This window comes from Notamacropus eugenii, chromosome 3, assembly GCF_028372415.1.
Source record: "Notamacropus eugenii isolate mMacEug1 chromosome 3, mMacEug1.pri_v2, whole genome shotgun sequence".
In the NCBI taxonomy this organism is placed as follows: domain Eukaryota; kingdom Metazoa; phylum Chordata; class Mammalia; order Diprotodontia; family Macropodidae; genus Notamacropus; species Notamacropus eugenii.
The window spans coordinates 471285802-471301498 of record NC_092874.1 but is presented as its reverse complement, the minus strand read 5'-3'; the positions used below and the strand labels follow the sequence as shown (position 1 = coordinate 471301498).

General features: G+C 41.1%; 1 protein-coding gene and 1 long non-coding RNA gene across 7 annotated transcripts in view; both read right to left on the bottom strand.

Moving 5' to 3' along the window:
• The window catches only part of PDE1C (phosphodiesterase 1C), a 573123-nt gene that overhangs the window by 225539 nt on the left and 331887 nt on the right, over nt 1-15697 (bottom strand). The gene's annotated exons all lie outside the window — the stretch shown is intronic.
• Nucleotides 1-15697, bottom strand: part of LOC140497688 (uncharacterized) — a 53146-nt gene that overhangs the window by 19091 nt on the left and 18358 nt on the right. The window contains exon 2 of the long non-coding RNA XR_011964814.1: nt 1-15601. This exon is cut by the window's left edge and continues 19091 nt beyond it. This is a non-coding gene — a long non-coding RNA (uncharacterized lncRNA). The remainder of the gene's footprint in view (nt 15602-15697) is intronic.

Below are 15697 nucleotides of genomic sequence, written 5' to 3'. Positions count from 1 at the left end.
GCATGTGTTTGTGTATATGTGTATGTGTGTACATGTGTGTACGTGTGTGCATGTGTGTATGTGTGTCTGTATGTGTGTATGTGTGTCTGTATCTATGTGCATGTGTATGCATGTTTCTGTTTGTGTATCTATGTGTGTGTGAACCGCAAGGAGGGATCAGGAAATGAACTCATCCCAGAGCAAACCACAGGCTCACGAGGTAGTGTCCACTTGGGCAAGCTTGAGCATTAAAAGCCCAGGAGCCTCCTATCGGAAGCTGGCAGCACTTGATAGCAACCAGGAAATAAGCAATTTACTGCATCAATTACTGACAGGATTTTTTCAGAGGCAAAAATAGAGGTCCAGGGTTCCACTTGAGAATGTTAGACTTTTTTACTAGGAAACAAGGAAATCATGGGAACCACTGAAGCAGTCTTCAGGTATCATTCTGCATTTGTCTTTCTCTAGAGGCATTCAACAGCCACATGTGTATTTAATATGACCTGGTCTCTCTACCACGAAATCTCTGGAGAAAAGGATGACAAGACTCAAAAGCTTTAAAATGTTTGTTCTTCATTCATTTCTGACTTTTTATGACCCTTTTGCAAGATACTAAAGTGGTTTGCCATTTCTTTCTCCAGTTCAGATGAGGAAACTGAGGCAAACACAGTGAAGTGACTTGCCCAGGGCAACACAGCTAGCAAGTGTCTGAGGTCAGATTTGAACTCAGGTCTTCCTGGCATCATGTCCACACCTCTATCTATGCCTTTCTACGCCACCTAGCTGCCCAAATGATCAGCTTACTTTCGTTCATAATGAACATAACATTGACACAGAGTCCTACTCTGATGCCTCATTGTGGCATGGACATGAATGAGTTTTTCATTAGCACAGTACAAGGAATGTGTTTTACTGTGTATCCAAATGCAACAAGAAAGTATTTCATGAGATATTTGGTCATTATGATAATCTTATTAATTATAAGGATTTGCAAAAAAAAAAATTTGAAACATCATGAAAATAGTAACAGCTTTGGCACCAATATCACCTGCTAAAGATGAAAGGGGTATAAACATTTCCATGAAGAACTTGATAAGATCCTCTTAATTAAATCAACATGCATACTGATACTGGGTGACTGCAGGAAAGATGGGAAAAGATAAGTGAGTATGCGAATTCATGGTTCAGTGAGAAGGGAGGAGAGACCAAAAGTCTTGTTTAAATTAAAATCTCACACCTTTGTCATCAATATTTTCTTTGAAAAAAATATTGGAGGGCACTGGCTAGAATGATATCAAATAATGTCAAAAAGAATGAAATCGGTTATATTTTAACCTACAGGAAAAGACTTGTTCTTGTTATGGGCATTATTTCTGGGTCAGCGATCTGCTTACAGACAAGATCAAAATGTGTAAAAAAAAAAAAAAAAGATAAAAATGAGAAAAAGAAATAGGATACAACTAAAGCAATTAAACTTGGAACTATTTAAACAAGTAATTGAGGGACAGCTAGGTGGCACAGTAAATAGAAGACTGATCCTGGAGTTCAAATACAACCTCAAACACTTGACACATTAGCTGTGGGACCTCGGGCAAGTCACTTAACCCCAATTGCCTTGCCTTCTTTCCTCCAAAAAAAAAAAGACAAAAAAAATTAAAAAAATTCATTGAAAAATTTTAAAAGGGAAATAGACAAAAAGAAAGTACACTGACATTGATTCTGAGGATTTTCCCTAGAAATTTAATCAATGCAATTAATTGCCACAAGGAGAACAAAAAAGTGCAGAAAGCACCTGCACTGACAAACATCTCTTCTTGTCATATTGAGAGGGATGACTGCCAAAGGCAACACTGGATTAGGATATAAATTCATCTCTAAAACCTGAGAAGAGGGACGATGGGCGATTATCATCAACACCATCTCAGACTTTAAGAACTGGGTAAGACATCCAACTAAGAATCCCAAGGGCATCCAAGGATGAAGATAGAAGGACAACAAATAGAAAAGAAATGGAAAAGAATGGCAAACATCATTATAGCAGTTTTCCTCATCACAACCAATGGAAGTACCTTACCTGAACTGGAGCATCATGGTCCCTGATAGGCTGATAAAAGAGGGACAAGAGGCCAGAAAATGAGCAAAGATAAGAAAAGAAGCCAGATTGGAGGGGACATCATTGTGAGGGCACAAAGGAACCATTATATAAAATATATGAAGAAGGGGAAAATATCAGAAGCAGAGAAAAATCCTGGAACCCATTAACACCAAAAAAGGTGGCTAAGAAAATATCAAGATACCAACTCGTCTGCCTACTATCCCACTGATACGAAATCTTTAAGAAAGTCATCTGCACATCAAAAGAAGTGCTGATTGTTCCTAGGGATTAAGCAGGCTTTCCCAAGCAATATTCAACAACAGACCACATCTTTATCATCTCATAATTAACTGAAATGTGTAGAAAACATAAGATTCCATTAAGCCTGTTGATAAAGAAAAATTATTTGATTTGCTGGCACAAAACACTGCCAGATAGGGTCTTCTGCAACAAGATATCTTCCATCCATACATCATGATCATTAGGATTATTTGGAAAATATAACAATAGAAATAGCCCTGTTCAATGACCCTTGGCAAGAGCTGGAAGGCAAGACATAAAACAGGGAGATAGATTCACCCTGAAGCTATAAGCTCACTGCGGGCAAGAACTAGATTCAAGGCAGAGTCTAAGTCAAAGAAAGATTCTCTTTGGATGGAGAGAAGTCCTCTACTTACTCCCATCTGTACGGAACACTGGACTTAGTGTAACAATCCCCAGAGAATTCACAAGATTCCTAAAAAACATATGTAATTATTCAAAGGAATTTGGCCTGTCCATCCACAGAGGAAAGATCCAAATGGATGGAGGAAACCTATGGTCCAAATTTCAACATGCAATTGAATGGATACCCTATAGGTCATGTCCATGCATACATATGTATATCTAGGATGAAGAAGATGGATGGCACAGTTAGATTCAGGAGGCTGGATTGCTTCTTGAAAAGTATAAAGCATCTTACTGATTCCAAACTTCCTGTGAAAGCCAAGACCCACCCGCCATTTTAATTCCTACATTCTATAGATGTCACCAGATGGCAGTAAGACACAAAGTACATCTTCCCACTAGAGAATTTAAAATTAATATTGCACAAAGGCTGATGCAAGACCCAGGGGAAATGAAAGCAGTAGCTACAACATATAACTGGTGAAGAAGTTTGAATAAGAACAAGAACACAAGATGTCACCAAGGTAGGCTAGGAAAAGCAGGTAGGCTGGTCATCAGGTAGAAATGAGAGATAGCAAGTAGACAGCAAGAGTACTCCACCAGTACTTTCATGATGGCAGAAGGAAGCAAGGAAGAACTCCAGTATGCGGAGTGCACCCCACTGTGGGTAAACTGATGGGACAGCATAGACAAGAGTTATGTAGGGCAGGCATGGATGGGTTGTGACCTTCATCAGAAGAAGGAACTTCTGACTTAATGAGACTAAAGAAGGAAGCACCTCAGCACAAGGTGAGGTGACCCACCAGAGGCAGCTAGATTGTACAGTCTGTAAGAGCTCTGGACTTGGGGTTAAAGAGACCTGAATTCAAATACTGCCTCGGACACTAGTCATGCGACCTTGGGCGAGTCATTTAAACGCTCTTGGACTTAGTTTCCCCATTTCTAAAATAGAGATAAATAATAACAGGACAGAATTCTTGTAAGGATCCAATGTGAAGGAATAGATCGGACGCTTTGCTAACCCTTAAAGCACTATGTAAGTGCTAGCTATTATCATTATTCTATGAAATGATGTTTCCTATCGCCACTGAGATCTAAATGAAGCTAATTCAGCTTTATCTGCTTTGGAAAGTGAACCTGTAAGCCATCTTTCCATAGAACTGCAACGTACAATAAGTATGTTAATATTGGTATGGTTCAACTCCTCAGATAATAATGTCAATTGCTTATCCTCGTCCTTTGTTGCCAAAGAAGACCATGCCATCAGAGATAAAGAAATCACATTTAGTGCAGCAGTGGCTGAAATGTTTAGAGCTGATCTAAAAATGCGAGTCTGAGGCTCCTCTGCTCCTGCTCCTCCTGGCACATAATAAGGGTTTAATAAATGCTTGTTGACTGATGGACAAAAGAGCACGCCAGAGAGAAGAAGAAGGAGGGAGGACAAGGGAGGGAGGGAGGAGGAGGGAGAGAGATCAATGGATAGATGGATAGATGGATCAATTAATCAACGGATGAATCAATGGATCAACAGAACATTTCTTGCTGTTGTCCACAGCACTGGGAAGTTAAGTGACTTGCCCAGGGTCACAAAGTCAGTATATGTCAGAGACAGGACTTGAACTTGGGTCTTCCTGGATCCAAGCTCAGCTCTCTATCCAGCACACCATAATGCCTGGAAACTAGGTATAAATGGCTTAGAAAAGGATCCTACACAATCTATGGCTAAATTTTCACTAATTTCCAAACGACTTCCTCAAACTCCCTGCTTTCAGTTATTGGCCAAGGTCATGCTCAACTTTGCTAAAATTAAAATAAATATTCCTTGAGGAAGAGTACCTGACTTTCATGAATAACAACAATAACTAGTCTTTCTAAAGCACTTGAAAGGTTGCAAAGCACCATATACATGTAATTTCATGTGATCCTCAAAACAACCCTGGCAGGTAGGGTCTATTATTACCCCCATTTTACAGATGAGGCAAAGAAAGGCTAAATGACTTGTGCAGCTGGTTAAGTGTCTGAGGTTGTACACAAAGGAGAGTCAATTCTTCATTATGTGGCCTTCTGGGAGGGATCTGTATCATGAATGATCAAAAGAGCATATGAGTTGGAGCTGGCAAATGCATCTTGTCCAACCTGTTTATTTTTTCATCTTATTTTTATTTCCCCAACATGGCCACTTGTTTTCTCCATTCTGTTTTTTTCTAAACAAATTATACTCCACCAAACTCTCCAGACTGAAGGTATGATTCTCTCCACAATAACTTTCTCTTTTTTTCAGAGAAAGGAAGGAAGCAGAAAAGAGTATAGGATTGCAGAGGAAAATTCATCCTGCCATTTATGAATTATAACTCTTATTTAATGTTGATGGATTGCCTCAGGCACTATCGGAAGAACAGAACTACATGTAGCCAGGGTAAATGATAAAAAGGCAAATAGAATTTCTCTACTTCTATTTTCTTTTCTAATTTTTCCTTCATAGATTTTTGGCTCCTTTGGCTGGGGTCCTTGGGATACTATAACCGAAGTTATTAACAATATATAAGGGAAATTTCTCTACAGACTACCCTAGGATTTGAGGTCATAACATCAGTTAACACTCCAATCCAAGCAGTATTCATAACCAGAGGCCTTCTCCTTAGACTCATAGAATCTAAGTATACCTGGAGTAGGAGAGCCCTGGAAAGACACCCTAGTCCCACCCACATGACTCCCTTTCCCCTTCAGGTGAGGCTACATTTGAATCAGCCACAGGAAAACCAATGTTGCCCATTTCTTGAAAATTCCTAGACAATGAAACTCCATAACCTCCACTAGAAATGCACCCTCATTTCCCATATTTCAATACAAAATCTGAAGACAGTTTTGGGTTTGGTGAGGGGAGGCCTAGCTGTCTTCTCCCTAAAGCCTAAGAAGCATGGTACAAGGGAAGAGGATTTGGAGTCAGAAACCCTGGCTCTGTCACTTGCTATCTGTGCAAATTTGGGAAAGTATCTTTCTTTCTCTGTGCCTTTCCCATGCCAGACCTGGTGCTCTAACCATTGAGCCACCTAGCTGCTCAGAATGGAACACAATACTCCAGATGTAATCTGTTGAGGGCAAAATACAGGGTGACTATCTCCACTTTTATCCAGGACCAGATGATTCTCTCATTGGAACCCAAGAATGTGTGAGCCTTTATAGTTGCTTTATCATACCACTGACTCATTTTGAGCTTGCAAGTACACCTGATAGGTCTTCTTGATGAAGTGTAGATAGAATGTAAAGCATCTTACACTGAAACTGACAGAGATATTGGTCAAACACTATAAGATCTAATCTTTCCAGAGAATCCAGTGTCTCCCATTTCTGTCTGTCTAAGGGATTCCAGGGGGCATCTTCACCCATCAAGTCTGAGCTATTGGAGTATTTAAACAAAGGGCAGAATTTCAATTATTCAGTATCATAGGAATTGCTTCATTTAATACCAAGCAGATCCGATGATCTCTTTACTTGGCTTTCCAGGATCTGGGAACATTTAAAATATAAAAAATAACAACTTAACTCTTCCACTTGCTTATTTTTTTATACTCACATATGGTCCCATTGAAGATGAGTCATTGGAATGGCAGTCTGCAAGATACACTTGATCTTAGAAATGGATGACCTAGAACACTTCAAGAAAACCTTCTACAATGCAATCACCTGCTTTTCTGAATGAATTCTACCACAGCCTGATTCAAACAAATAACATCCTGCTATTTCCCCATATACAACAGTTGGTCCTCAAGGAAAATTTAGACATAAAGAAAAATGAATAAAATAAAATCAGTCTAGAGGCCAGAGGGGATTAGTAATGATTTAGCGCACAGCTTGTAGGAGTTCAAATCTCTTCTGATCCGTGATGTAAAAGATGATATTTGCTGAATATCAACCCAAACCACTGTCTTTTGCTCTCATTTTGTTCCCTGTATTTCTGCTCAACTACCTGTTAGATCTGCTGTGGGAAACAGGTATTTCATTCTTTATCCAACAGCAAGTGTAAATAAAGGTAAATGTTAATCATAATCTGCCACCTCCTCCTCCTCTAACCCTCCCTACTCCACACCCCCTCACTGAGTGTTCACCAGACATGCACAAAATAACTCCACTTATGTCCATTCCACAGATAAGAAGGTAGGCACAAAATTCAGCCATGACAAGATAAGATTTGGAGAGCTGCCAGGGTGGGGAGATAGGGAGACAACAAGATGCTAACTTTAGTCCACCCTGATCAGTTTATGTTTGGTTCTATACTTGCTAATGTTAAGTGCTGAAGTTACAAAAGGAAAACTCAATCAACAAACATTCCTCAAGCACCTAGTAGATGCTGGGAATTATACTAGGAGCTGACCTCACTTCCTGAGCTCCAGTTGGATGGCATCAAATGCATGCCCAGAATGTCCTTCTGAAATGTCCTTTGGCACCTTAAATTCAACATGTGGAAAAGCAAAAGGGCGATTGTCCTATCCAGAGTCACCCTTCCTCCAAACGTCCCTATCGAGGGCACCACCATCCTCATCATCCGAGGTTCAAAGCCTTACAGTCAGCTTTGGCTGTTCCCTCCCTCTTGCCCCATATCTAACAGTGTCCAAGGCTTGTGGTTCTCCCTTCCTACTGCTGGTTGTCACTCCATCTCCTTCTTGACCTCACAGAACCATGCCCTTTAGTTCAGGTCCCATCACCTCTCACCTGGACTATTCCAAAAGCCTCCCTCTTGATCTGCCTATAGCTAATCTCTCCCTTACTCTAATCCAGCCTTCATGTACTCCCCAAACCATCTCCTGAAGGCACAGCTCTCACATATTCACCTGCTCCCTATTGCCTCAAGGATAAAATGAAAACTGCTGAGACAACTGTTGGAAGCCTTCTACAACATGGCTCCAACAACTTTTCCAGCCTTCTTTCACATGTGGGAGGAAAGAAGAAAAGGAAGGAATATTTATGGGCAGTTACTACATGCCAAGTACTGGGGATACAGATACAAGCAAGAGAGACAGTTCCTGCCTTCCCTTCCTCCTCCAATGGAGGAAGAAAACACATACAAAAGATGGAGGGAAAGTATCTGGCAGAGGAGGCCTGGCTTTTTAAAAGTCCAGAAAGTCAGGAATAAGGCAATGAGGAGAATGAAGGCAGGCCAGGCCAGGCCAGACCCTGCCACAAAAGGTGGAGCCCACCAGCGGGAGAAGGAGGGCAGGCCTGGCAGAGGAGCAGGCCACAGGGTAAGCAGCGTGTTCCAGAACAAGAAGACTGGGGTTCGAAAGAAAGTTTTAGAATGAGCCAACTTTCTGTACTCTATATGCCCATCAAATTAGACTAACTGTCTCTTGAACAACACGTTCCATCTCTCATTCCCCGTGTCCTAAATCCACCTAGCGGTCTTCTCTCAGAAGCATGTTGCCAGCTCTACCAGGAAGCTACCTCAGACCCTCTGACTTGCAAGTGAGGTCTCCCACTTTCAATCACCTTGTACTGACTTCCCTGAGTGCATAGAATATCCCCAGAAGAATATAAATTCCTTCAGGGCAGAGCCCTCAGTATCCAGCAGTAGGCCTCCCACTAATGGAGAAGTAATGAATAAAGGATTGTTAAATGGAATTCTTCAAATAATCCAGCTTCATCTAGGCTGGCCATGCATCACTTTATATCACATACTTGCCTGTATCTTCACAAGACTTATGTGAAAACCAGGTCTATTATACGAGAAATGAACATGCATGCACACATACATTCAAGTTCTAGAATCATAATGAAGTCTGTCATTATTCCTAGAAAGTGTGCCTATATAACCCTTTCTGGCCTCCCCTCCGTGTATGTATTATTTCCCCAGACTCTAAATTCCAATAAGGGCAGGGACTGTCTGTCTCTTGTATTTTTACCCTGAGTATTTAGGGCAATGCTTGGAACAGTTATTGCTATCAGTCCTTCCTTTTCTCAGAAGACCGATGATATCACAATGTTGGGGCCAGGGTATGGTGTGTTTGGCTGTAGCAGATCAGTCCAGTGCAAGCTCAAAAGGCACCACCACAGATTAGGCATAGTGATCTGTTATAAGGAACATTCTACAATCCGGCCTTGCTCATGAAGTACAGCACCTTCTTTGATGCCGGTACACCATGCTGGGCTTCCCTATGTCTCACAGTCAATGTTAAAGTTCTTCAAAGATACCTTTAGAGTGTCTTTATACCACCCCTTCTGATCATCATGTGAACTTTTAACTTGACTGAGTTCCTATAAAATAGGCGCTTGGGCAAGCATGCATTTGGCATTAGCCTGCTGCATGACCAATCCACTGGAGTTGCACTAAACTGCAGTAGAGTTTAAAGGCTTGGCAGTTCAGCTCTAGAGAAGACCTGTATCCAGTACCTTATCCTGCCAGGTGATCTTCAAGATCTTCTTGAGACCATTCAAATGGAAGTAGTTCAGTTTTCTGGCATGGGGCTGATATACTATCCAGGATTCATAAGTACACAACGGTATTGTCAGTACAATGGCTCTGCAGACATTCAGTTTGGTAGGCAAGCTAATGCCTCTTCTCTCCCACACTTTCCTTCAGAGCTTCCCAAATACTGAACTCGTTCTGGAAATACAAGCGTCAACCTCATTATCAATACACACATCCCTGGAAAGTATGCTGCCAATGTAAGCGAACTTAGCCACATCATTCAACATTTCTCCGTTTACTGTGACTAGTGGCTCCATGTATAGATAGCATGATGTTGTCGGGTGGAAATCCTATTTTCTTGGTGCTTTTTGTCAGGCCAAAATCAGCACAAGTGGCAGAGAATCAATCCATACTCCATTACAACTTAGTCTCACAGGCTGTGTTGAATACACAATCATCTGGGAACCAAAAGTTCATATTCTCCCTCCAGTTTAGTCTTAGCTTGTAGCTTTTCCAAGTTAAATAGTTTACCACCCATAGGGAAGTAGATCTTGATGCCATTTTTATCCTTATTGAAGGTGTCTTACAATATTATGGGAAATATCATGTTAAAAAGCATGGGAGCAAGCACACAGCCCTGCTTCACTCTCCAGGTGACTGGGAAAGCACAACAGCATGATCCTTTATCTATAACCTGTGCAAGTTTGTTTTCTTGACAGCGTGTGCAATACTGATGAACTTCTCCAAGCAACCAAGCTTTCATTTACTCGCTCATTCAATATAATCCCTTTTTTAACACTGTGCGCCATTTTCTCCCCTTTGGACTGAACAGCCTTCCTTCTCTTTTGAAGAAAAGAGCAGAGCCCAGTTTCAGGGAAGATAACCTTTCCTGGGCAGTCTGGCTCATGGCACCATTGTCCTATGCCACCACAGTTAGAGAGGCTCTCATTAGGGAAAATGCTAACTATATGTTAGCAAGGTCCCACGATTTCTAATGCCCATGAAGTCTAGGCTAACTATTCCTTTGGTTTTAGGTTTTCACTCTGGTGAATGGAGAGTAAAAAGAGAGGAAAGGGAATTGCCCTTTAAATGTGGAGTTTTTTTCTCTTTTACTTTATTTAGGAAGTATGTTCTACCTGCTGCCAAAAAGGATTCAAGGCAGCCTTCTCAAGGTCTATGTGGCCTCTTTGTGCATTTTCAAACTAATCATTTTTTTCCTTTTAGACAAGTTGTGAGGATCCCAGGAGATAATTTATCTAGCTATTCTAGTGAATGGACCATTTGAAAACAGAAGTCTTTGAGGACCCACCTGGGACAAAAGGAAAATAAGGAAGTAATCAGGAAGTGTGAGAAGGTAAGGGTCACAGATCAGGAGGCTGGGCTTCGGAGAATTGGACCCTTGCCAAGAGCCAGGGATGGGAATAAGAAGCAGTCAGCAACGGCACTGTAGAAGGCAAGAGTCAGAGGTTAGTAGCTGCAAGGGAGTTGAAGAATAAGTCAGAGAGGGTTCACATGCAAGTAAAAATACACATACATGCACAAAAACACACACAAACACACACATACATACACATACACACATGAGTCACACAGCCATTCATTGGTTACAGAGCAGAAAAGCAAGGCATCAATAGACTGTCAAATGTCCAAAGAGAAGCATCCAGGATGATGGGGGTGTTTGACTTCAGTGGGACTGGATGGAGTCACTGAGGACATTTAATCTTAACAAGAGAAGACTTGAGCCCCTAATACCTGTCTTCAAGAATTTGAAGAACTGAGGCAGAGCCAAGAGGGTGGAGTAACAGCATACACTCTCTAGAGCAATGTCCCCAAACCCAGCCAAGTATCTGTAAAAAATGGCTCTAAACAAATTCTGGAGCTGCAGAACCAACAGAATGACAGAGTGAAGCAAATCTCCAGCCCAAGACAGCCTGGAAGGTCACAGGGAAGTGTCTATTGTACCACACTGGGGGCACAGTGCAGTCCAGCATGGACCACACCAGTACAGACAGAAACTGAACAGACCTTGGGGAGACTGAATCTTTCACACCTGTGGTGGTTTCCAGACATCATGACCCCAAATGCTGAGGATAAATTGGAAGGTCAGTGGGAAAAGCATGTGGGACCAGTGCAGGAGAGAGAAGTGGTCCAGCCCCAGCCCTAGGGCTGCTGAGAGGGAAGGGAGTGGAGGAACCTGCAGCAGCCACAGCAGCAGCAGGGGCAGCTGCAGCCACTACTTCTGGAGCTCTAGGCCCACAGATTGTGGGGGGATCGAGCAGCTGATAGCACACACCTCCCCCCTCACTGGAAGCAGAAAACTATCTTGACAAAGAGCTCAGAAGTCAAGTAAAAATGGCTGGGGAAATGAGCAAAAACCTGAAAAAGAATCAGATTATAGAATCTTACTTTGGTGACAAGGAAGACCAAAACATGCAGACAGAAGACAACAAAGTCAAAGCTCCTCCATCCAAAGCCTCCAAGAAAAATATGAATTGGTCTCAGGCCATAAAAGAGCTCAAAAAGGATTTTGAAAATCAAGTAAGATAAGTAGAGCAAAAATTGGGAAGAGAAATGAGAGTGATGCAAGAAAATCATGAAAAATGAGTCAACTGCTGGCTGAAGGAGACCCCAAAAAAATGCTGAAGAAAACAGCACTTTAAAAAATGGCAAAAGAGATCCACAAAGCCAATGAGGAGAAGAATGCCCTAAAAAGCAGAATTGGCCAGATGGAAAAGGACCTCCAAAAGCTCACTGAGGAAAATAATTCCTTAAAGATTAGAATGGAGCAGATGGAAGCTAATAACTTTATGAAAAACCAAGAAATTACAAAACGAAACCAAAGAAATAAAAAATGGCAGACAATGTGAAATATCTCATTAGAAAAACAATTGACCTAGAAAATAGATCCAGGAGAGACAATTTCAAAATTATGGGACTACTTGAAAGCCATAATCAAAAAAGAGCCTAGACATCATCTTTCATGAAATTATCAAGGAAAACTGAACTAATATTCTAGAACAAGAGGGTAAAATAAATATTGGAAGAATCCACTGATTGCCTCCTGAAAGGCAAAGAAAAGAAAAGAAAAGAAAAACATCTAAGAATATTGTAGCCAGTTCCAGAGTTCCCAGGTCAAAGAGAAAATATTGCAAGCAGCTAGAAAGAAACAATGCAAGTATTGTGGAAATACAATCAGAATAACACAAGATCTAGCAGTTTCTACATTAAGGGATCGAAGGACTTGGAATATGATATTCCAGGAGTCATAGGAGCTAAGATTAAAACCAAAAATCACCTAACCAGCAAAACCAAAAATCATATTTCAGGGGAAAAAATGGTTATTCAATGAAATAGAGGACTTTTGAGCATTCTTGATGAAAAGACCAGAGCTGAATAGAAATTTGACTTTCAAACATAAGAATCAAGAGAAGCATGAAAAGGTAAACAAGAAAGAAAAATCATAAGGGACTTACTAAAGTTGAACTGTTCACATTACTACATGGAAAGAAAATATTTGCAACTCTTGAGACTTTTCTCAGTATTTATGTAGTTGGAAGGATTATATATCTATATAGACAGAGAGCACAGGGTAAGTTGAATAAGAAGGGATGATATCTAAAAAATAAAATTAAGGGGTGAGAGAGGAATATGTTGGGAGGAGAAAGGGAGAAATGGAATGGGGCAAATTCTCTCATAAAGGAGGCAGGAAAATGCTTTTTCAATGGAGGGGGAAAAGGGGGAGGTGAGAGGGAAAAAGTGAATCTTAGTCTCATCACATTTTGCTTAAGGTGGAAATAACAGGCACATTCAATTTGGTATGAAAATCTATCTTACACTTCAGGAAAATAGGGGAGAAGGGGATAAGTAGGGTATGAGGGAGATGATAGAAGGGAGGGCAAATGGGGGAGGGGGTAATTAGAAGTAAACACTTTTGGGGAGGGACAAGTTCAAAAGAGAGAATAGAATAAATGGGGGGCAGGATAGGATGGAGGGAAATATAGTTAGTCTTTCACAACATGATTTTTATGGTAGTTTTTTGCATAACTACACATGTATAACCTATACTGAATTGTTTGCCTTCTCAGTGGGGATGGAGGGGGATGAAAGAAGGGAGAGAAGTTGGAACTCAAAGTTTTAAAAACGAATGTTAAAAATTGTTTTTACATTCAACTGGAAAATAAGAAATACAGGTAATGGGGTATAGAAATCTATCTTGCCCTATAAGAAAATAGAGGAAATGGGGATAAGGGAAGGGAGGGGTGTGATAAGAAGTAAGGGCAGATTGGGGGAAGGAGTAATCAGAATGCATGGTATCTTGCGGTGGAGGAAGGGGAGAGAGTTTGGGATAAAGTTTGGAACTCAAAATCTTATGGAAATGAATGTTGAAAACTAAAAATAAATTAATTAATTTTTTAAAATTTGAATAGCTGCCAAATGAAAGAGAAATTTGACTACTTCTGCTCAGCTGCACAGAGCAGAACCAGGAACAATGGGGAGACATTGCAAGGAGGCAGATCCAGAGATGTCAGGAAAACTTCTTAATGGTAAGAGGCATTCCAAAGTACAATGAAAACTTGGGAAAGCTTCCCTTTAACTGGGGCCTTCAAGAAGAGGCTGCATGAACACTCTCTTGCTGGGCACATTGCAATGAAAATCCTTCTTCAGATAAGGGTTGGATGAGATGTTCCCTGAGGTCCCTTCCAACCCTGTGAGTCTATAATAATAACCTGCTTCTGGCCATGTACTAACAGTCATCCAAGCAGACTTTCCTTAAAATGAGCAGAGGACAATGAATGTCAAAGGCTTCCTGGCATAAATCACCAGCTCTCATTAGAACCAAAAAGTAATTCATAGAACCATAAAATCTCAACTTTAGAAGGAAATGGAGCAGCTAGGTGGCACAGTGGATGGAGCACCAAGCCTGGAGTCAGAAAGACCTGAGTTCACATCTGCCCCAGATACTAGCCAAGTCACTTAACCTGTTTACCTCAGTTTCCTCATCTGCAAAATGAGGATTATAATAGCATCTACCTCCAGGAGTCATTGTGGGATAAATGAGATAACCATTATAAAGCACTTAGCACCATGTCTGGCACATACTAGGTGTTATATAAATTTTAGTTTAAAAAAGTGATAACTCCAAAGGTTATTGAGTTCAACCATTAACTGAAAAAAGATCCTTTTTCTAACCCCTAATAGGTGAACGGCTAAGCCTCTTTTTCACAACTTCCCATGGTGAGGAGTTCATTCTCTCCCAAGGTGGCACACTCCTAGTCAAGTACCCTCTTCTTCAAGAAACAGTACCCCCAACTAATGCCCACTTCTAGCCTTTAGGACCAAGGAGATTTGGGTCAATTCTATTTCCATTCAATGCCTTCCCAGGAATAAACTCTACTAATGAGTCTCCTTCTAGTGACAGCTGGTTGCCCAAGCTGCTGGCATACAAGAGCCACATGCTGCCATAAGCCAGGCTCCTCCTCAACAACAGCTCGAAGCCAGAAACCATGTTCCCAATGAGTCAGGCAGGCAGTGAAACAAAGGTCGCACCCCAGATAATGAGCGTGCAGATTGTATTCTTCCAGATTACAGACTCAGCACTTACACTTTACCATTTGCCAACCACACCCCCAAACTATATTTATGTTTCCTCATATCCCAGTTATCATGGAACAAGCTTAGTGCCCATAGGTCCAGGTCAGCCATGGTACCCCACAAGCTTGTCACCTCTGGCTGTGCCCACAAATTATCACGCAGGATTTGGTTTTTGTCCATTGCTCATCTCAAGTCTTCAAGCACAGAAAAGTTGACAGAGGCAAGGAAGTTCCAATAAGATTACCCATCAGGGCTCTGCCAACTGGAAAGTTCTATGAAAATGGGAGCTGTGGTTCCTAGTATTATTATCATCAGATCAGATCAAAACATCTCCATCCAAAGACTGAAATCATGAAATCAAATACGGAAAGCTTAACAAACAAGTGCTGCTGACCTATAAACTTGGTGCCATCTTTTGGTCTGAGAGGATGTTTTTTTAGTACAGATAGCAAGACTGTAGCTGTTCCTGAAAAAATATTGCTTTATCAAATCAACAACAGAGTCAGAAAACATTTTTTACATGTTCCTACTGTGTGCAATGCACTGAGCTAGCAAAACTTCCAAAGAATTACTTGGAATGACAAACATTCCACCCCACCCTCAGATTTCTATTTTCTTCTCAGACAGTAAAGGCAGGAGAATTGGCAGTGAGCAGCCTTCTGCCCCAGTCCATGGCATCATAGCAGCTCAGAGCTAGAAAGAATCTTCACAGAGCTTCCAGTCCACTTAACCTTCAGCAGTTGGGTATAAAACAAAGATGCCAAATGGCCAGGAAAGGAGATGGAAACTTCTGGAGCCAAGGACATGGAGAAAGATGTCCAGGAACTGATCTCTGGGCTACTTTCTCTGAGGTGTCCTTTCTTCATCTATGAAATGAGGAGAATAATACCAATTAAGGTTGCTAGGAGGATCAAATGAGCTAATGAATACAAATCTGAAAACCATTATAAATGTATTATCCA